General features: G+C 43.1%; 2 long non-coding RNA genes across 2 annotated transcripts; one reads left to right on the top strand and one right to left on the bottom strand.

Annotated features, from left to right (window-relative positions):
* Positions 1-19,083: 19,083 nt before the first annotated feature.
* LOC138925816 (uncharacterized) lies at positions 19,084-19,741 on the bottom strand. The gene is made up of 2 exons (XR_011442039.1): positions 19,612-19,741; positions 19,084-19,484 (listed from the first exon to the last, which is right to left on the bottom strand). It is a non-coding gene; the product is annotated as an uncharacterized lncRNA (long non-coding RNA).
* A 484-nt stretch (positions 19,742-20,225) lies between these two features.
* Positions 20,226-21,006, top strand: LOC138925815 (uncharacterized). Its single transcript, XR_011442038.1, has 2 exons — positions 20,226-20,380; positions 20,447-21,006. It is a non-coding gene; the product is annotated as an uncharacterized lncRNA (long non-coding RNA).
* The last annotated feature ends 1,264 nt before the right edge of the window (positions 21,007-22,270 follow it).

Genomic DNA, 22,270 nt, shown 5'->3' with positions numbered 1-22,270 from the left:
TTAATATGGGATTCGTTGCCTGTGATAACGAACCATGTTTGTACAAACAATGTGGCAAATGTAATCTTGTACTAATCCTTGTATATGTTTACGATATAATAATAATATTCCAATCGCACGAGGTTTTGCTGAAAATCAAGAGCAGCATCTCACAATCATTAGAGTGTGTTGACAAGGATCAACTTAGCCATTTCCTGGGCATGGAAATCGAACGAGACGGCGATCTTGGAGCAATTACTATGGGAAATACGCAATATATCAAGGACCTTTTGCATACCCATAGAAGTGATTTTTGCATTCGGCGAAGACACATTTTGATGCTGGTTTCCAAGTAGACTGTACAAGCCCTCAATGAAAAAAGGTGGATCCCACTACTTATCAGTCCATAGTAGGAGAGCTTATGTGGCTAGCTCTTACAACAAGGCCAGACATATTGTATTCGGTGTCAAAATTGGCACAGCGGAATCAAAACCCGCATGCTGAACACATGGCTGGCATAAAGCACATCTTTAGATATCTTTCATCTACAATTGACATGAAACTACATTATCGGCAATGTGGTCAATTGTTCTGTGGATACGTGGATGCGGATTGGGCAGGCGATAGGCTTGACAGGAAGTCATATACTGGTTATATCTACCTGTTAGCAGGTGGTCCGATTTCTTGGCGTTCGGAAAAGCAGCGAAGTGTGGCGTTAAGCAGTACCGAGGCGGAGTACATGGCACTATCGGCGGCATTTAAGGACGCGATAGTCATGCGAAGGCTAATTATGGAGATCGGTTGCGGAGACAACGACACCCCGATCGTCGTATATGGGGATAATCTGAGTGCGCAGGCGTTATTCAAGAATCCTGTTCATCATTCCAGAACGAAGCACATTTGACATACGTTATCATTTTGTTAGTGAAGTTGTAAACAAGGGCAAGTTTTGTTAAAATACAAATGTACAACTGAAATGATTGTAGATATTTTGCTTGAATGATTGCTTCTTAAAACAAAACACGAAGAGTTTACAAAAACATTTAATTTGTACCCGGTACATTATTAGTATGATGCAATGCACGCTTGTGTAGTTATAGGAAAGAGATAGAGATCTTGAAGTAGTTATAATTGTCCCTCTCTAAGAAGTAGAGAATAAGAAATTATGTATACCAACTTTTCATTTTTCTTTTGCATACATTTTTAGTCACAAATAAAGTTCCGAAGCATACACACGGTTTTCTGATTTCGGTGGCTTCGAATTCTGCCGCTCAATTTTTCAACTAGAAACATCATTTCTAGGTTATGTTGTAGCACAAAACTTTAATAAAATAGAAACCATTTAAAAATATGTACCCCCAAAAAATATCAGGCCTGACATGATATTAAAGGAAATTTGTAAAAAATTACGCTACCATTTCCAAACCATTATTTTCAAAGAATTTCAAAAAATATTGCAATTACAATTACATCAAACACCTTTATATGAAATTTCCCATAAAAATCCAAAGCTCAACGCTACAAGCTTTCTATAAACCCTCGTTGCTATTCTATCCAATGGGCCTTCCTTTATACTGATTGGAGCGCCAGTTAATCCTCTTGGATTCTGCTCCGGTCGCTTATCCTGCTTCCAAAATCACGTCACCTTTCCGTTGGCGGATTGACGTACGTGCCCCCTCGCCCCTCTCGGCCACGGACCTTTGCTGTTGCTATGCGGACTTCGAGAGCCCGCTACACTTTGCGCTCCCTTTTTTAATAGCTCCTCCGTTGACGCTAGCCCCGCCGCACTTCTAAACACGCCTCCGCAGCCCCGAGAACCGTTACGTTCCACGTCATCTGTGCTTTCTTACGGCGCGCTGCCAACCAAGATTTACCAATCTAATATATACAATTATCATGTCCAGTGTTAGTTATTTTACTCCTCCGAAATGTCTCGACCGATTTTCGTGAAACTTTGTGTACATATCCGTTATGGGTGAGGATTGGACAACGGATTTTTCATCTCCCTTAATTTTAAGAATGGGATTAAATAATTAATTTAACTGTACTCCTCCAAAATGGCTGCAATTATTGTAATGAATAACAGTTATCAACCCGTTATTTTATTTCAAGACGTTTTTTTATTTCACTTTAATATTAAAAATTCCAAAATTTGCTTCATCAAGGTATCGAGAATAAGTTGTTTGCAAAAATTTTAGGAAAAGATCGGCAATGGCATGATCAGAGGTCTCAGATAAATTTTCAAACGTAAGCCGAGGTGGAAAAGATACCTGCTTACGCTTAAAGTTTACAAAGTTTGTTTATGTGAGGGGCCGTTGGGCCGCCGCTCAGCTGAACGTAAGAGCGCATCCGCGCTGAAGAGCGCATCCGCGCTGAAGAGCGCACCCGCGCTGAAAAGCTCATCCGCGCTGAAGAGCGCATCCGCGCTCGTCCCTCTATACACTCTCGCTCTCTCTTCGGCCTCGGTGACACCCGTTTATGTTTCTAAGTTAAGTTTAATTCTCTGTAAGCAGCCAAATAAAGCTGAACGCGCTTCTTTTTGAATTTACTGAAGACGCCCCCGACTTCTCATTTCATCTACTCCTGGAATCTTTTGCGGCAGCAACGCCCCTTACAACATTTTGGTCCTTCGAGCCGGACAGATCCTGGATTTTCTTCTGCCAGCAGTTCTCGGCATTGTTCCGCCAAAAAATAAGTACTTTTTTCCGTCTCCACCTCTCTGGCGGTCTTCAGCAGTGGTCCGAATATTAAATTTCGTCCACACTGCTGCAAGATTTTTTTTCCAAGTCCGAGTTTTCCAACACAACGGCAGTTTGAGATTTTCTACTCTTCATCATCTTCAAATTCTGCAAATTTTTCCATCCGTCTCCGTTTTGTGTGCTGCCCATATTCCTCGCCGTTTTCGGCCTCTCCGTTATCCATTCGCTTGCCAACGCTCGATGCATATGTACATCCACATACATACATACGCACATACATATTTTTTTGGTGCAATTAATCCGCAAAAAATTCGCAAGTGAACAGTGAAATTGTGTGGTGACAAAAAGAAGGCATAATTAATATTGGCCAGCCGGTGTGAATTAGTTCCGGAATTTCCAAATTCACCTAACAGTCCGCCGCTTTCGTAATATTTGTTTTTTATCTTCCCCAATCAGTGTCACTTTTTACACCACATAACTTTTCTGTTCCCCCGATTATACAGTCCACTTATTAACGCTCCACTGTGCCAACATATGCCCCACATGCCCTTACATATATCCGTACTTGCGTGCATGTCCATATATTTCCAAATATTTTCTGCCTTCGATTTCCGGAAATATATAACCGACAAAATTTAATATACACAGTCATATACAGTTACATATACAGTCCACTTATCAACATTCCACTGTGCCAATTTCAAGAAATATATAACTGATAAAATTACATAAAAATCAAATTTTATTTAAAGCGCCAATTATAAAACGCCATTTGTGTGTTGTGTTTTTTGGTGCTGTTTTTTTTCCTTTGGGATACGTACAGGGTGCCGACGGCATAACCGGCTGCGTAACAACTAACTTCCACCAAAACAAGAAAGCAAAGCTAACTTCGGGCGGAGCCGAAGTTGATATACCCTTGCAGTTAAAACCGGATAAATATCGCAAACATCGGATATAGTTTGCCGATCCTTATGATTACATCATAATAAAACCAATTTATTACAATAAAAAATCTAAAAAAAAGTTCCAAGCTTCTATCTTCAAAAATACGAAAGTTGATATTTCTACCAAGTACCATTTATGATCGTTCAGTTATATGGCAGCTATAGGATATAGTTGGCCGATCCTAATGAAATTTGGTAGGTTGGATCAACTGGCCAAAAATAGAATCTGTATTAAGTTTCAGCTTTCTATCTTCAAAAACACGAAAGTTGGGTCTTTTCCGATCGTTCAGTTATATGGCAGCTATAAGATATAGTCGGCCGATCCTTTTGAAATTTGGCATGTCGTAATGTTTTGCCAAAAATAGCTCTAGTGTCAAATTTAAACTCTCTAACTCTAAAAACACCAAAGTTATACCTTTTCCAATCAATCAGTTATATGGCAGCTATAGGATATAGTCGACCGATCCGGACCGTTCCGAATTATATACTGCGTGCAAAGGGAAGAAGGGTGTGTGCAAAGTTTCAAGTCGATAGCTTCAAAACTGAGAGACTAGTTTGCGTAGAAAGAGACAGACGGACAGACGGTCAGACGGACAGACGGACAGACGGACATGCTCATATCAACTCAGGAGGTGATCCTGATCAAGAATATATCTACTTTATAAAGTCGGAGATGTCTCCTTCACTGCGTTGCACACTTTTGGACAAAATTATAATACCCTCTGCATTATAATTATAATTATAATACCCTATAAAAATAAATTAATTATAAATTTATATATTTTTAATTATAACCACCACAATTTATTGAATTAATATTTCCGTTCGAACGAAGGGCCAGTTTTGTTTTAAGTCTCCTTTCCGGCCACTCAACAATTAAAATTATAAAAAAAAAAATTAATAATCGAAAATTTTTAATAATCTAATTATCAACCTTCTGTCTGAATAGCGCCGCGGTTTCAAATCCACCTTTCCGGCTTCGGGATAGTTAAATCCAATTAATTAAAGATTAAGGTTTCAATTTTGTCAATAAATCCGACAATTAGCTAAAAATTAATTATTATTAATTATTTATTTTCTTTTTTTTTCGTGTTAAATCCAAGCCAAGGTCAAGTCCACCTTTCCGGCACCGCAAATTCAAAAATGGTTAAGAATTCAATATCTAAGTACGAGCTACACTTGTCGAAATGAACATAAATAGACCGTCATCAATTTTTTTCCAAACGAGCACGAATTTTCCGGTACTTCCATTTTTCGTCCCTCTAACGCTGCTTCTACTCCGCATCAGGCAACATCCGCCTAGAATCTCAACAAACCTCGTTTCCTTTGGTTTTTTTGGGTTCCTGAAGTTTTCTTCTACATTCGAATTGTGCCGCATACGACGTTCCTTTCGACGTCGGCGCTACTCCAAGTGCGGTCGAAGTCGCGCTGAAAAAGTTCATCGCCACAACAGATCGAATTAGCCAATTTGATAGCGTCAAATACATAAATGCTCCGGGCGCCCCAGAAACGGAAATAGGCTCCCAATACATGTGCGAAGTCCATCGGGACCAAATTCGGGCACTGTGGGAGAAGGTGGAGAAAAGCTATGAGGGCTGCTCCGATTTACTAGCCGTGTCAGACGACAATGCGGCCACCTTGACAGTGCTGGAATCAAAGTACAGCTACTGTTACTCCGTTTATTCGAGGTGTATTGCCCAGCTTCGGGAGAAAATTGCTTCCCAATCCCCTCAGGCTTCCGTCAATGTACACACGCCCGCGTCTACAGGCTGCCGGTTACCTCCGGTGGATACCGAGGTCTTCGCGGGTGATTATCTTCGGTGGCCCACCTTCAGAGACTTGTTTACGGCCATTTACATCCAAAACTCGCGGCTCACCCCAGTAGAGAAGTTGTTCCACTTACTGTCCAAAACAAGTGGTGACGCCCACGCCATTGTTTCTAAGGCTCCGCTTACCCATGAGGGGTTCGTCGCCGCTTGGCAAAGCCTCACAGAACGCTTTGAGAACCGGCGGCTATTGGTCAATTCCCTCCAAGCTAAGGTGATGAGTGCCAGTGGCATCGCAAGACCCGTAGACGAAGCCCTAAGGCTGGAGAGCGACGGCAGGTTGTCCATCAGGGGCGCCCAGGGAGTCTTTTTGGACGGCGCCAAGGTCGACATTCAGGCCAAGCATCATATCTCCATCAACTCTACACAGGGTGCCACCATTCTAGAGGGCGGCGCGGGAATCTTTTTGGACATGAATCGTATTCCCATTGTCAGCTCTGAAATGGGTCTACGTACAGGTAGTGTTCAGTACAAGATATGTGGGTGCATGCACACGGAACGCTCTTCCGCATCGCAAAAATGTCCTTCCGCATCGCCAAAAATGTAGAAATGTCCTCCATTAATGTTGAGGCTTGGGACTGCCTCCTGGTGTTTATGATTTCGTCAAAGCTCCCCAAAGTCACACTTTCTATGTGGGAGCAATCCGTACATAATAAGGCCGAGATTCCAACATGGAAGGAATTAGATAACTTTTTGGACAGAGCGCCATCGCACTTTGGAGGCCATCGAATTTCCGCCAAGGTCGGGACTTCCTACTGCCCCTGCTCGGAAGCTCACTTCATACTCGAGACTCGAGTGGTTCCGGGCCCCAAGGGTTGCGATCTCTGTTCGAGGGAGGACCACCCCATTCGCTGAAGTCCGTGTTTCCTTGAAATGGATGTAAATGGGCGCTCTGACTACAAAAGGAGGAAACAGTTATGTTTAAACTGTTTTCCCGAGGGCTGCTGGTGCCCTCGTGCGAGACTGCACGAGCGCCCATACCTGCTTCACATGCCACAGCCGACACCACGCCCTCCTGCACCGCGGCAATCCGTTCGCCACCGCTCCATGTCCGCCTACGCCAGCAAACGGCTCAGAGGATCAGTCGAACGTGCAGGTGTGTTTCGCTTCCGGGTCAGGAGCCGTCCTACTGGGCACGGCACTTATCACCGTGTGCCATTTGGGGTGCACCGTCCAGGCACGAGAACTGATAGACTCATGGTCCGAATCGACTTTCATAACTGAACGAATGTTCAACCTTGTCAAGTTTCCCTTCAAGACGATTCACGCACAAGTTTCCGGCCTTAATCAGACCATTTCCGCGCAGTCTACTAAATTGTTCCATCTCTCCAATGGAGAGTCTCCATTCGGTGTTTTTTCCCCATGAGTTGCCCGCAGCCTCGGTGACTCACTGGATCAGGGAGAGGTGCCAACACAGATCAGTTTCGAATCGGATTCAGGCAGACAATTCTGTCTCGACTCCTTCTTTAATTTACGCATCTGCACGGTGGCAATCAGCTGATGATCCGTCTGATCCGGGCCAAATTTTGGATTCCAAGGTCATATTCAGCACGATGTCGCCACGCCCACGCAACGCCCAGTCACTGGAGAGCAGATGTACTCGAGGTACACAATCCTACCGATGCTGAATCTGCAATGGGATCCATCCATTGAAGAAGTGTCAGCACTTTCTACGCCTTAGTGCCGAGAAGCGGCTCCGAGCGGTTCTCGTGAACCGGTATTGCTCGAGCTGTCTGGCCCACGAGCACTCCGACGGATGCTGTCGGCGTGGGGACGGCTGTAAGACGTGTGGTCAGGATCACCACACGCTGCTGCACCTCGTGGAGAAGCCACGGGCTCGGCGCAAGGCACGTCAAGAGGAACACCGGTCACGGAGCGCGGGAGACAGTACACGGAGTGTCTCAGCTGGCGCTCGGCCGTCGTCCGCGAACTCCCGGCTCGGTTCGGGTGCTTCTCGGCCTTCGTCCGCCACTTTCCGGCACTCACAAGCCGATCCACCATCTTCTCGTCGGCAACTCCTCGGCATTCTTCCGCCACTGGCCGGCAGTCGTCAAGTGCTCGACTGCTTTCGTCCGCCACTCATCGGGTGCCGTCCAAATAAAGCTGAACGCGCTTCTTTTTGAATTTACTGAAGACGCCCCCAACTTCTTATTTCATCTACTCCTGGAATCTTTTGCGGCAGCAACGCCCCCCTACAACAAAATTATAAAACTGCTTTGGACCCTAAGTAAATTGTAAATGTTATGTACGGTAAAATTTGACCGAGCTAGTAGGTATCTTGAAAAATCTATAATACTGCAGGTTTTTTTTTATATTTAGGTAAGAGCATATTTTTTAGGTTAGTGAGGATTGAAGCGGACGGATAGATCCATGGCTCACAGGAGTAAAAAAATGTATTTAAAGTACATTAAAATTTTTCTAAGATGACATTAAGATCGGTGCATGCCAGACTATCGGACCAATCATATGTATCGACAAGGCTATTAAGTTTGTGAGAATCAGTTTTACGGCAACAGCGAATCTTATTTGTCACGCATGGAAACTGGAATGGTTTCGATTGAGACCACCAGCGTGGGGTGATATGAATCTTCTGGGGTTGAAAGGGAGAAAGCTCTGGAGAGAGTGGTACCATTAGGATCAGATACAAAACATAAATCTAAAAGCCGACCTAACGAATTTCTAACATGGTTAATTTTACCTAGGGACATGTCGAACATGCCCGCGGAGAAATCATGGTGCGTGATAATTGATAAAGATGGTGATTTATCGACGTTGGACCACTTTAATTCTGGGATACTAAGATATTAACAAGCTGGTCACGATCAGTCATAAGATTAAAAACGGATTGAATTGCGAACAAATAATGTCAATATGTCTGTCAGGTCAAGCAGCAAGCAACTAATTTAAGCATTATAATTAATTAGTAACTGATGTTTTGTTGGCCGCAAGCCGATTCTTTTTCGGCCGCTCGGCTTTGCTACTTCGGCGTTAAAGTTAGCGAGCATCCGCTCAGCCTATTCTGGAAGGTTGGGCCACTCTCGTTCGTCTTCTTACTGCGCTCGCATCCTAAATTGGATTTCGCATCCTAATTGGACTGATGTTTTGTTGGCCGCAAGCCGATTCTTTTTCGGCCGCTCGGCCTGAATAAAGTTTATAACGTTGAAATTAATTAAATTCTGATTTTTTATTTACGGCATTGAAAACACTCAATGACCAAACATTGGTGAACCCCGACGTGATCGTTAATATATTTATATACACATAAACAAATTACTAAAACAAAAACAAAACAATTTTGTAAACAGTGTTATGTGGAAAAATATCATACGTGGATAATAAGTTTGTTTACAATAATAAACAAATTATAATATATTATTATATTATACATACATACAGGCATAAACATAAACGTTAGTTAACAAGCATACATACATATTTACGATCCACAACGCAAGTGCATTCGCCCGCGCATAGACTTCATACAAACATACGATCCACAACGCAAGTGCATTCGCTCGCACATAGCTTCATATATATATACATTCCACAATTCCGCTACGTTTCTGAGCGCACAGTGGGACAGATCGTGTTCGCCGCGAGCAAATAAAATTTATTTCGGGTTGTTCGGAACTCAATATAATAAATCATGAACTCCAGCGGCGCCGTCACAGGAGCACCCACTCCAACTCGGAGTGCTATTTTAAAGTGCAAGGCCCTGGGTATTCTCCAGGACTTACAGAGGATCCAAGGAGCTCTTCAGCCTATTTCCACGGTGGATGATGCCATGCTACACGTCCGACATGGTCAGATAGGGGAGCTTGAGGATTTGGACATTTTGCAGATCAGCAGTGACCTTCGATGGACTGTTTCGGAGCTCGTAGCGACGATGCACGCAGAAATTGAGCACGAGACGACCCTTCGCTCATCTCGAATTGCTGCCCACTCCACCCTTGCCAACGGAATGTCCACCATGCAGGCTGACCCAGGGTTAGGTCAAAGTTTTCAAGTACTGCCTCCTTTGCCGCTCCCTACGTTCAGCGGTGGATACTCGGAATGGGCGGAATTTTACTCGATCTTCTCTACAATCGTCGGCAGCAATCCTCGTATTAGTAAGGTGGAAAAGTTGCAAAGGTTGCGATCTTGCCTTCGGGAGTCCGCTTTCGAAGCAGTTCGTTCCTTGGAAGTCTCCGACGAGAGCTATGATGTTGCGCTGAATTTATTGGAGAAACGATTTAATAACCGTCGCTTAATATTTCAGGCACACGTGAACGAGATTCTGGGCCTCAGTTTGTTGGAAAGTAGCTCAATAGCAGCTCTTCGAGGTCTTTCGGACAAATTCAATGCCCATATGCGAGCCTTACAGAATTTGGGTACATCAGTTCAGATCGCCAGCTGCATCATCGTCCAAGTTCTGCTTCAAAGGTTGGACCCAGCTACCCAGGCCAAGTGAGAGGAGAGTCAAAACTCCTCAGGTTCAGACGCCATTCCAACTTGGGAGTCGATGGCCGAATTTTTGGAGCAGCGGTGTAGGACGCTGGAGGCTATGGACGTGGCCATGGCTGCATACGCCCCGGGCGCTCATGTGGAAAGGTGTCGAGGTGCAAATAATAGTAGATCATCCTTTATTGTCACTAATTCGCATCCTTCTACCTGTGCGCTATGCGGGGGATGGTCCCATATAATGTCTGCATGCCCCCGATTTCTATCAATGCCCCTTGAGATTCGCCTTGGTGAGGCCAGGCGACTCGGTCTTTGTCGGAAGTGTCTGCATACGGGCCATCACATGCGTGAGTGCCTCGCTGCTAATTGTCGCAGTTGTGGAAGGAGGCATCACAGCCTGCTGCATTTCCTGGAGCCGCAGGCATCTAGCGGCCAGCCTTTGGTTGGTCCTCCCACGTCAGCCATAGCCGAGGTCGCCGAGCCTGTAGCCTTTTCGCCGTCCACTGCTAATGCACTAGTTGCTCAAGGTCGCAGCGGCGATATATCGTTGCTTGCTACAGCGAACATTTTTGTTCGTAGTCGCAATGGATCCCTTGTTCCATGCCGAGCTCTGTTCGATTCGGGATCTCAGGTGCACGTGATCACTTCCCGGCTGGCAAGTCAGCTGCAGCTCCGGAGGTACAAATCATTCATGGCGGTGTCTGGTATTGGAGATACCGGCTTTGAGACAGATGGATTCGCTGTCGATGTTCTCCTACGTTCCAACTGTTCCGAATACTCTGCCCTGGTTAACGCTGTCATCGCCGCCAATATCACGGACCTGCAGCCTAGCTTCAGTTTGGATGTCTCCAGTTGGAATATTCCTGGCAATCTTTCTTTGGCTGATCCTGAATTTTTCCGCCCGCAGCGCATCGACCTTCTTATCGGAGCCAGTCTGTTTTATGAGCTGTTGTGTGTTGGGCAAATTAAGCTCTCAGCCGGCCTGCCATTGCTGCAGAAAACTCGACTTGGATGGGTCGTGTGTGGAGGCGGTTCACATGTCCAGAGAAGATCACTCGTTTCTACTGCCCACAAGGATGTTCCGGAGAGCGCAACAATGCTGGATGATCAGCTGGATTCTCTGCTCCGCCGGTTTTGGGAAATCGAAGACTGCTCCGAGCCTATTGTGAAGCGGACGAAGGAAGAGCTAGATTGCGATGCGCATTTCGTGCAAAATGTTGCTCGGCTGGATTCCGGCTCTTACGCTGTGAGGCTTCCGTTAAAATGCGGTTCTAAGTTGCTGGGAGAGTCTTACCCCCAAGCTGTTCGACGATTTCTTTCCCTCGAAAGAAAGCTCTGTCGCCGTCCTCAATTGAAGGAGCAATATGCTGCCTTCATAAAGGAGTATTTGGACTTGGGTCACATGTCTCCAGTCCCTGCTGATGCGAGGTTCACTGGTCAATACTTTCTTCCACACCATTGTGTTTTAAAGGAGGACAGTTCAACAACCAAGCTCAGGGTTGTCTTTGATAGATCTGCTGTCACAATGTCCGGATATTCATTGAATGACGTGTTGATGTCTGGCCCAGTTATTCAGCCAAAGTTACTGCATATTCTGTTAAGGTTCCGATGCCATCGGGTGGCCATTACTGGAGATATTTGTAAAATGTATCGTTGCGTCAGGGTTTTTCCTGAGGACAGCTATCTTCAGTGTATTCTTTGGCGGGATTCCACCCAGGATGAGTTACAGGTGTTTAAGCTGGAAACGGTCACCTATGGAATAAAGCCTGCCTCATTTTTAGCAGTTCGGACAATGCATCAGTTGGCAGATGATGAGCAAAAAATGTTTCCAAAGGGGGCCGAAATTCTGCGTCGCGACTTTTATGTGGATGATCTGCTTTCTGGAGGCGACTCTATAGATGAAGCTATTAGTATAATGCAGCAAACTTCCGCGATCCTTTCCAAAGGCCATTTTCGGTTAAGGAAGTGGTGCTCCAATGTTGCTGACGTGCTGAATAAGGTGCCTGAAGAAGACCGGGAGTCTTTCCTAAAGTTTGATGATGGTAGCAACTTCACTAAGACACTGGGTCTTGCTTGGGATCCTGCAACTGACCGCTTGCTATTTTCTTTTGAAGGGATTCAGTCAATCTCAAAGCCCACTAGGCGCATTGTGCTTTCTTCAGTCGCTCGGCTTTATGACCCCTTAGGCCTTGTTGGTCCTGTAATTTCAAAGGCAAAGATCTTTCTCCAGAAACTGTGCCGTGAGAAGTTTTCCTGGGATGAAAGTCTTCCTCAAGCTCTTCACTGCGACTGGAATATGATTTGTAGCAGCTTTGTTAGTACGCAGCGCGCCGAATTCCCTAGATGGGTGCTAACATCGAATTCCGAGGTGGAGGTCCATGGATTCTGTGACGCCAGCATTGAGGCGTATGGGGCATGCGTTTATGTTGTATCCAAGGGCGCAGGATCTGCAAGCTATTTACTCTGTTCGAAGTCCCGAGTTGCGCCGTTAAAGACTGTTACGGTGCCGAAGCTGGAGTTATCGGGAGCCGAGTTGTTGGCTCGACTTATGTCGGAAGTAGAGCAGTTGAAGGTCTACGTTGGAAAGTATTTTTGCTGGTGCGATTCTGCTGTGGCTCTGTCTTGGATTCGAGAAGAACCCTCTCGGTTTAATGTTTTCGTCGCCAATCGAGTTTCGACCATTCAGAAGCTAACTAGAGAAATGGAGTGGCGCTATGTTCCCACTTCTTTGAACCCAGCAGATATCCTGTCGCGTGGTGCTCTTCCCAATGAATTGGTTGAGAATAAGCTTTGGTCTTACGGTCCTCCGTTTCTCATTGGATCCCAAGAGGCGTGGCCAACCGCGGTCCCATCTGAGAGATCAACCCTGGAGTTACGTGCAAGGGTCCTGCTCATTCATTCTCCGTACGTAGATATAACAGCGGTTTCTAAATACGCTAATTCGTTTCCAGCACTGCAGAGGGTATTCGCTTACGTATACAAGTTTTCTCAACGAATTCACCACAACGGTGTTACGGCTAGCGATATAAAATCTGGAACACAGCTGTTGCTGCGGCTAGTGCAGCGTGTGCATTTTTGGGAGGACATAAAGGCTCTTCAAAATGGAAAAGAGATAGCGGTATCCAGTGCCCTTGCCTCATCCTCTCCCTTCTTGGATAAATTTGGACTGTTGCGCGTAGACGGTCGGCTGAAAAATTCGTCGTTGGATTTTGATAGTCAGCATCCAATTATACTTCCAAGAAGCCATCCAGTTACGCAGGCTATAATTGTTGACTTCCATGAGCGAAATTTACATACGGGACCTCGCGCACTGTTGGCAATTATTCGGTCCCAATATTGGCCAATTGGGGGGGAGAAAAACCGTGACGAAGGCAATACATAAATGCATCCGATGCTTCCGGACTAAGCCTCGGTTGTTGGAGCACATTATGGCTGATCTTCCGGAGCAAAGAGTTAGCGGCTCTCAGGTCTTTGGAGTCACTGGTGTGAATTTTTGTGGACCGTTCTATTATAAGCCGGAATTGCGTAATAAGGCTCCAGTAAAATGTTACGTTAGCATTTTCATTTGTTTTGCTACCAAAGCCGTCCACCTGGAGCTTGTAAGAGATCTGTCCACAATGTCTTTTTTGCAGGCTTTGAAGCGTTTTATATTCACCCGCCGAAGGCCTCAACATATTTGGTCTGACAACGCAACCAACTTTGTTGGAGCCAAAAACGAGCTAAAGGAGCTGCGCCGATTATTTCTAAGCGAAGAGCATCAACGGGCACTGCTGGAGTTTTGCTCTATGGAGTCCATCGAATGGCATTTTATTCCTCCTCGATCTCCGCATTTCGGTGGTCTGTGGGAAGCGGCTGTTAAAACCGCCAAGCACCATTTTTACCGAGCTGTCGGATCTGCAGTTCTGGGATTCGAGGAGCTGCGAACGCTGCTGTGCCATATTGGGGCTGTTATAAATTCACGACCCTTATTGTCTCTTTCAGAAAATACTGCAGACCTTGAGGTTCTGACCCCGTCTCACTTTTTAACTGGTGGTCCGTCAGTCAGCTTTATCGAGCCTGATGTCACAAAGCTGAACTTCAACCGGTTGGACAGCTGGCAGCGCGTGTCTTTCCTGCAGCAATCATTCTGGTCCCGATGGAAGGAGGAGTACCTATGCCTTCTCCAGCAGCGCTCCAAATGGCGCGCCTCCGGTCCTGCCTTGGCCCCGAACGATGTGGTGCTAGTAAAGGACGAGAATCTACCTCCGATGAAATGGCCGCTTGCGAGAATAATGGAGTTAATCCCTGGTCGGGATGGTATCTTTCGAGTGGCGGTGATAAAAACCTCATCTGGAATTACCAAGCGAGCAGTGACTAAGCTGTGCCTTTTGCCCCTTAAGGATGAAGTTGGAGTAGAAGCCCCAACTGGGGGGAGAATGTCGGGTCAAGCAGCAAGCAACTAATTTAAGCATTATAATTAATTAGTAACTGATGTTTTGTTGGTCGCAAGCCGATTCTTTTTCGGCCGCTCGGCTTTGCTACTTCGGCGTTAAAGTTAGCGAGCATCCGCTCAGCCTATTCTGGAAGGTTGGGCCACTCTCGTTCGTCATCTTACTGCGCTCGCATCCTAAATTGGATTTCAAATATTGTGCATAAATCCTAATTTCATATGCGGCCTGAATAAAGTTTATAACGTTGAAATTAACTAAATTCTGATTTTTTATTTACGGCATTGAAAACGCTCAATGACCAAACAATGTCATTATATATATAAACATGTAATGTATATAGATTTAGCGGACAAAATGATTTTAATGCAAATAAATTCTGTCACCAAACTCTTGTGATTTCATCTCTCAGATGCAAGTTAAGAGTCTAGCGAAATGAGGACACCACCCCCGCTGCTCAGGTCGATCCCTTTTAAAAGTGGTGTACTTACTTGGAAAAACTTCGGAGCTTAAGATCTCCGGCTTTAACCAAGTTTCTGTAAAGGCTATAATATGGGATGCAAAAAAAGAACTATCAGAAAATGGTTTAAAGAGTTTGTTTTGTAGCCCCCTTGTATTCATCAAAATATTGTGTATTCATCAGAATAGCTAAGTGTTAGTGACGATATTAGTTTTTTGGATTAGTGGACAAAGAAGAGGTGAAAGGTACGCGGTTCTTATATGAGAAAGTTTTAAAACTTTTTCTTTGCGGAACTAAGATAATGTTCTTGAACAAAAATGTTCTTTGGCCAAAAACTGGTTAAATAAATCCTGTTGGAAATCAGCGCTGGCACACGAATCTTGAAAGGAGACGTGCGCCTTATATAATTATATTTAAATTAAGCTATGTCCTCTACTTAGCTCCACTTAGCTGAGATATAAAACTCTGAAGTAACAAGGGCAAGCCGAGAAACAAATATTTATTTCGATAAAGGAATCACCTGTAAGGGTTTTGGTGTCGCAGGTACGAAAACTGCTATATTCGCCACATTCGGTGCCGGTGGTCCTGACTGTGGAATACCCTGTTGGGTGACTCTAACGGGGACTCTAAAGTTTCATTCACTAGGAACTGTGGTATTACTTGAAGGGATGCCATGGCGGACATATCAGACAATTGCTCATTTTCCTTTAGAAATTCGGACGGCGAATTGTTCTCGGTTCTAGCCCTTGGGGTGGCCAGAGATATGAGCGGCTGCGTTAATATCGGCTGAGCCGGCTGAGGCGGAAAACAGGTGCAAAAACAGTTTTTTTTTTGTAGGACTATTTTTGCTTTTGGATTTCGTCTTTCACTGTGACGATGCCCAGATCCCGGTATTTTCGTTGCGAACATACCAAGGTGCTCCAGTGATAGTTCTCAAGATTTTTGATTGTGCGCGCTGTATGATGTCTATGTTGTTGCTGCTCGCGTTCCCCCATATTGTTCCCCTTCAATAGGTTATTCGTCTATCGAGGTGGACGCCAAGGTACGTTACTTCGTTAGGTTGAGGGATCTGCATACCGTTTAATGAAGGCGGAAGGCATGTTTTCTACTACTTTATGTTTTCTACTGTTTTCTTTCTACAACTATAAGATGATGAGCGTGATGGTTTGTTGCGTTGAGCATCTGGAGCGACTAAGGATAGCGGTTTCGTCGGAGAACGTTGATGTTGGTAGTGGTTCGTTCGTAGGAATGTACGCCCGAAGTACATGCGTCGCATCTCTTTGCGAATACACTATTGTAGAGGTATGATTTCAGTAGCTTGATTATTTTGTGCATGAGACCAGTAAGGCAAAACTCGGTTGTATTCGTATAAGCCAAAACTCGCTTCAATATTCTCACTGTTTAATGGCTGAGCGTGTTTCGGATGTTAATCTGTTCACTTTCTTGAAGGTTCCATGGTTCTTTTAAAAGCCAAATTGGTGGGCCAGATATGGAAGCTTCCAGATATGGTATTATACGAGTTCACAAGCATTTTTTAAACAGTTTAGACAAGCACGACAGAAGGCTTATTGGTCTATACGATGTCGGAATTCCGGCTTCGGTATCATTATGATAATGGATTTCTTAATTATACAATGATTATAAAATAATCATAAAATAATGAATATATGGATTTTTTTGGGAAATAGATTACAGACAACCTCTATAGCGCATTTCTGAAGTTCGATCAAAATCTTTTTCGTCAGTAGGTCACCACCGGGAGCCTGTTTTGGCTTTAGCTCCCTTCTCACTTTCTCGATTTCTTTCGGACGGAAGAAAGGTGTATTTGGCAGAGGGGTAGCTTCTGGCTGGATTAGTGGCAGGAAGAATGAATTAGAGGCAGGGTTTAGCTGGTAGACACTTTGGAGATGTGTAGCGAATGTTTCAGTTCTATCTTCGTCGCTGCGAGTCCAGCATCCCAAGGAGTTTTTTATCGGGATGGTCGTCTTAATAGGGGCGCTAAGATTTGGGTGGGCCTTCCACAGGGGATACTTTGTACTTGGTAGCAAAAGATTTATACTGGTAGACACTTTGTAGATGTGTAGCGAATGTTTTAATTCTGTCTTTGTCGCTGCGAGCCCAGCATGCCAAGGGGTTTTTTATTGGTATGGTCATCTCAATAGGGGCGCTAAGATTTGCATAAATGCATGAATCGACCTGAAAGAAGCCTATAAGAACTAGGATATATGGAGGAAATTATGTCCTATTCCAACATAGCTCTTTTCACCAACATAGAGTTTATATTTTTATACGTTTGAAGAGGGTATGATAATTTTGATCAAAAATGTGCCATATAACCATACAGGGTGACAAAAAATAACCCGGACAAACATTTTTGATCATAACTTTTTAAGGAACTGTATTTGAGAGAAAATGCAGATACACAACTTTTAGATAGGTATTGTGTTAACACATATTCAGCCGGTTTCAAAGTGGCTTCCTTGGGCTGCAATGCAGGGCCCTAAACGTTTCTGGAAATTTAGCGCAATGGGCCGCAGGTCTTCTTCCGATAATCGATCCCATTCTCGGAGCAATGATTGCTTCAGCGCCTCCAAACTTATATGGCTCCATCGGATTTAGATCTGGCGAGTAAGGGTGCCATTCACTGGATGTGATACAGTGCGGAAAATTGGCTTTGCACCAGTCCTGAGTCAATTTGGCTCTATGGGCTGAATCCTGTTGAAACGTCCGCTCCGTATCACCGAAGTGCTTTTGGGCCCAAGGAAGCACAACAGTTTCCAAAATATCCCAGCGGTACACTTCCTGATTGATTTTGACCGATGAAAACGATGAAATGATCGATGAAAACAAGGGGTGTTTTACCGGTGGCGCATATTCCTCCCCAAATTATTAAAGACTGCTCACATTGGCGGCGCTCGATTATTGCAGAGGTACCTGTAATTTCAACCGACCAGCTTCTGTCATTTTGGTGATTGTGCGCCTGTTGGATTGTGAATATCTTTTCGTCCGTGAAGAGAATACGCTCCCATTTTTGGCCTGTGGCCCGACGCTTTAGCTGACGGCATCTTTGGAGTCTCACGCGTTTATTGTCATCCGTAAGAAGATGCACTTTTTGCAGCTTGTAGGGCTTGAGATTAAGCTCATTTTTTGCAATCAACCAAACACTTTCTCCATTCACTCCAATTTCACGGGCTATTTTTCTGACGAGACTCTGCAATTCCGAGTGATCCCCTTTTTCACGATCTGGCGAATTCTTAAAGTGTTAGCGGTGCATGGTCTGCCTCGTCTGGGACGGTCGACTTTATGGCCAAGCTCATTAAATCGCCGGATAGCGTCAGAGACCGTTTGTTTTGGTATGCCAAGCAAGTTTATTTAGTTTAGTTTAGCAAGCAAACGAACAATGTCCCATTGGCGATTTCCTTGTTGAAACAGTTTTAAAATTGCACAACGATTGTTAGACATCCCGAAACAAATATCAAATTGATGGGAATCACAAAAATGTAAATATATTTGTTTCAGAAAAGTACAAGCTATTGATAAATGCATTTATTTAAGGGCTGCATCATAACACATTTATAATAGATTGCTTTAAAGTTTGTCCGGGTTATTTATTGTCACCCTGTATAAGGTATATTTATTCTTAAGTATATACATATGTCCGGCTTTCCGTCTGACCGTCAGTCTGTCTGTTGCAAGCTCAGTTTTAAGGCTTTCGACCCAATTTTGGTATTTTTGATGGTACGTTGGTACGTTAGTAGTTATTTGGTATCTTTAAAATAACAGACATTTCAAGATCAAAGGTTACATTTTGCAAGAAGTTTTTGCGGTGACATTTCATGAGGTACTTATTCAGTTCTTATTTAAGCCATGAAGATTATGTATTATTTTATTAAAATGAATTAAAATGTTTTGTTTATTTAAGAACTTAAGAACTGTTGTTGTATAAAAACTTTTTTCGCCACCAAAAAATTTAAATCAACTGTGCGAAAACGAGGAAAGACTACCCCAACCCATGAAGTATTACTTTCGCATGCTTGGGAAGGGCTGGGCAATATCTCTTATTTATAAAAAATTTTAGAAATTATTTAATTAAACTAGCCAACCACGGCAATCGTTGTTTTGCCCTTTTTTTTATAGAAAACATTTTTTAATTCAATAAAAATACCTGTTAACTATGAATGTGGGGAAAAACTTATAATCAAAAGCGTTGCAAATAATTTAAGCAATAAATTGGTAATTTGTTGGTAAGCAATTTGGTAATAAAGTAAATAATTATTGTCTTTAAATTTTGTTTCAACAAACGTGCTGTTATGTCAAGACGATGTATTGTATTTTGTCCTGGTTACAGACATTATATAATCTCTTGCCACTTTGGATTACATGTGAACGTTATGAAAAGACGCGGTCCTCCATATACACGCACGATAGTCATAGCATCCTGTATGTATCCTTGCATGTGACGTGGGCTACCTAAGTACGACGATGGTAAGATAACAGAGTTACCAATTTCAGCCGTGTCAGCCTTGTACGCAATAGCATCTATATTCTTCCGTACGCAGCTTTTGTTGATTATGTCGCAAGTATCGTAGTCGTTCACTCTCTATCTTCACATACATGTCGACCATAAATTGTTGACAAAGCTCACGAAATCGTAAAATGATGTTGTACGGCCGCGTCCTTCGAGCTAACGTTCTTATTTGTTTCGGCTCCTGTAATAATATATATATATATAAATGAAACCCGTTTTCCATTGTCACAACATCACATGAAAACAGATTGACCGATTTGGCTGATTTTTTTTTTGTAGTTTTCTAATACTCTCTACAATGTACTTACAGAAAAAAAATATCAAGAAAATCCTTCTTAAGTGGCCGCGAAAACCATAAAAACAGCCCTTTTCTATTTCCTATACACAAGCAAATCAAACTGGCTTGGGACTGGTTGGGTTCCGTTATGATTATTATGGTTGCGTTTAAAAATTGGTTGATATTTAGTGACAACACATTAAGTTCGTTTGTTTTAAAGACTAAGAAGTTATTTGTTTGCTAATAAGTGTTTGTTAGTCACGGTAAGTTCACTTCACTTCATATCGTTTTTTGGTAACTTTTGGTGACTACACAGAAACCAATACAAGAAACCAACAATGCCAGCAACCAGACGTACAAACTTAAGCCGCAAAACTCGAAATACGGCAAGTCAAATATATATAAGAGCTGATGAGCAACGCGAAGCTCGAAATGAACTTCAACCGAATCGAAATTAACATAGAAATGTGTTTAATCTCCACAGAGCTGCATTTAGTTATTATGTGGCAATTGATAACAGTTCAGAGCAAATTGTTGCTATTGAACTAATGAATATTGTGTGTCCACATTGCAATGCATTAAAATTCAAAAAATAAGCCCCTGGATTGTGTTGCGCCAGCGGCCAAGTCAAATTGACGCCATTGGTACCACCACCAGAGCCACCACATTCATTTGTTTCCGGAAATGGGCCAGATTCCATTCATTTTTTTACTCATATCCAGCAACACAATAAAGGCTTCCAAACGACGTCACTTGGCGCAACAAAAGTTACTCGAGACAATTTTTAACCTATTTTCAAGGTAAGTATGTATAATGGCAAACAATTTTCTCTACAATTACCTAAATAAATATTTATATTCTCGCAGATTCAGGGTCAAATATATCATATAAGGAACCTTCTTATTGCCAGTGCCTGATGAAGACTAGAAATTTTCGCAAATATATTTTATAGGCAATTCAACAAGAAAAGTCGATCAGCGTTGTGCACATAACAACTCGGTGAAAAGATCTATTGTGGAACAACTTCAAGCATTTTTTTAACACCACAATGAATTAGTTGCATTATTCACAACTGCATTAGACCGCATGCCATCAGATAATCATAAAATTGTCATCAGAGCCGATAAGACGCCTGCAGGACAACATGCTGGACGTTTTAATGCGCCAAAAATTGATGAAGTGGCTATTGTCGTCGTAGGAGAAAATTTAGAAAACCGAGACATTGTTTCACATAGGCGTAAGGATCAACTTCAGCGTGTGTCTGAAACATATCGATCATATGATGCCTTCTAATATCCTATACATACTATAACGGACCCTAAAACAAAACAGAACCCGGGCGAAGCCGGGCTGGGCAGATAGTAAAGAATAAAATTAATAGAAGTTTGATTCTTAAGAAATACATAAATTATGTTCTTACAAATAATTTAATTACCTGTTACGGGATAGCGTTGTTTAATATTAACGCAATACCCGTCTTGTCCCTTCCAAAAAATTAACGGAAATTGGAGGGCGTCATATAAACGGAGGGTGTCACTAATGAACTGAAAATCATTATTTCTTCTTCCAATCAAAATTTGTCGCGTAGCTCTATGGCGAACCATGATTTCAGCAACGTCTGATTTCGTCAATGCTCTCCAGATGGTGTTCTAGCAGGATTGATGATAATAGCGTGATTGTCACTGTAGCTTGTGCATGTGTGATTTGAATAATTTCAAAAAATCATTGTGCTCATTTAACAGAGTGTCCAGCTCGCCGACGATACGCCTGGCAAACGGTGAATTGAGATTATGGTAGTCGCAACGTGCATCCACACGATTGACGAGTGCACTTGTGGAGTCCTCGCCGCCCATAAGGTAGATTTGTAAAAATTTATGAGATTCTTTTGGCATGGGCAGCAATTGGCAGCAATGACCCACTTTGTGATACACTTGGTCTTTGATTTTGAACGTGGATTTGAAATGTTGACCGTTTGCAGCAATATTGTTTACTTTTGTGTTGTTCTATGTCATTTGGAAGCATGAATTGAATGTACGAATTGACTTCAGGAACAGGGTAGAATCTGGATCTGTACCGAGAAGTAAACCGCGCAATGGTTCAGGTGGTGTCTAACCTAAGGATCTTTCCCTACACAAGATCCTGATGTGTTTTTAACTCCTTATGCGGTATCGCTTTGGAGATCCGATGACTGAATTCCATCCCAAAGATTTTTCATAAACATTCCGATGTATGGCCTCGGACAGTCCTGCGCTAAACAAAAAACCCACTTATTGCTCGATGGCAATTCTCAATCTCTGTGTCCCTTACCACTTGGGAGGAAACAACAGAGGACTTCGATTTTAAACTCCCATTAAAAAACAATTTTAATGGGAGCGCCAAAATACGGTTGAGAATACTCCATAAACCTTTTTTTGACTTATTTTTGTTTTTTTTTTTTTATATATATTTAAATGCTCATTGGCATTTATATAATTTTATTCTCTGTGTTCCTTACCTCTTGGGGGAAAACAACAGAGGCCTACGATTTTTAAACGGGGCTCTTTTTTACCGAGATCGCAGCCTTATTTTTATACCCTTGCAGAGGGTATTATAATTTTGTCCAAAAGTGTGCAACGCAGTAAAAGTATATAAAAAAGTATATATATATATATAGCTTTGCTTTTTTGTTTTTTCTACCTTGGGCTGAGAGT

This window comes from Drosophila bipectinata, chromosome 2L (assembly GCF_030179905.1).
Source record: "Drosophila bipectinata strain 14024-0381.07 chromosome 2L, DbipHiC1v2, whole genome shotgun sequence".
Classification (NCBI taxonomy): domain Eukaryota; kingdom Metazoa; phylum Arthropoda; class Insecta; order Diptera; family Drosophilidae; genus Drosophila; species Drosophila bipectinata.
This window is presented reverse-complemented; position numbering and strand designations above follow the sequence as displayed.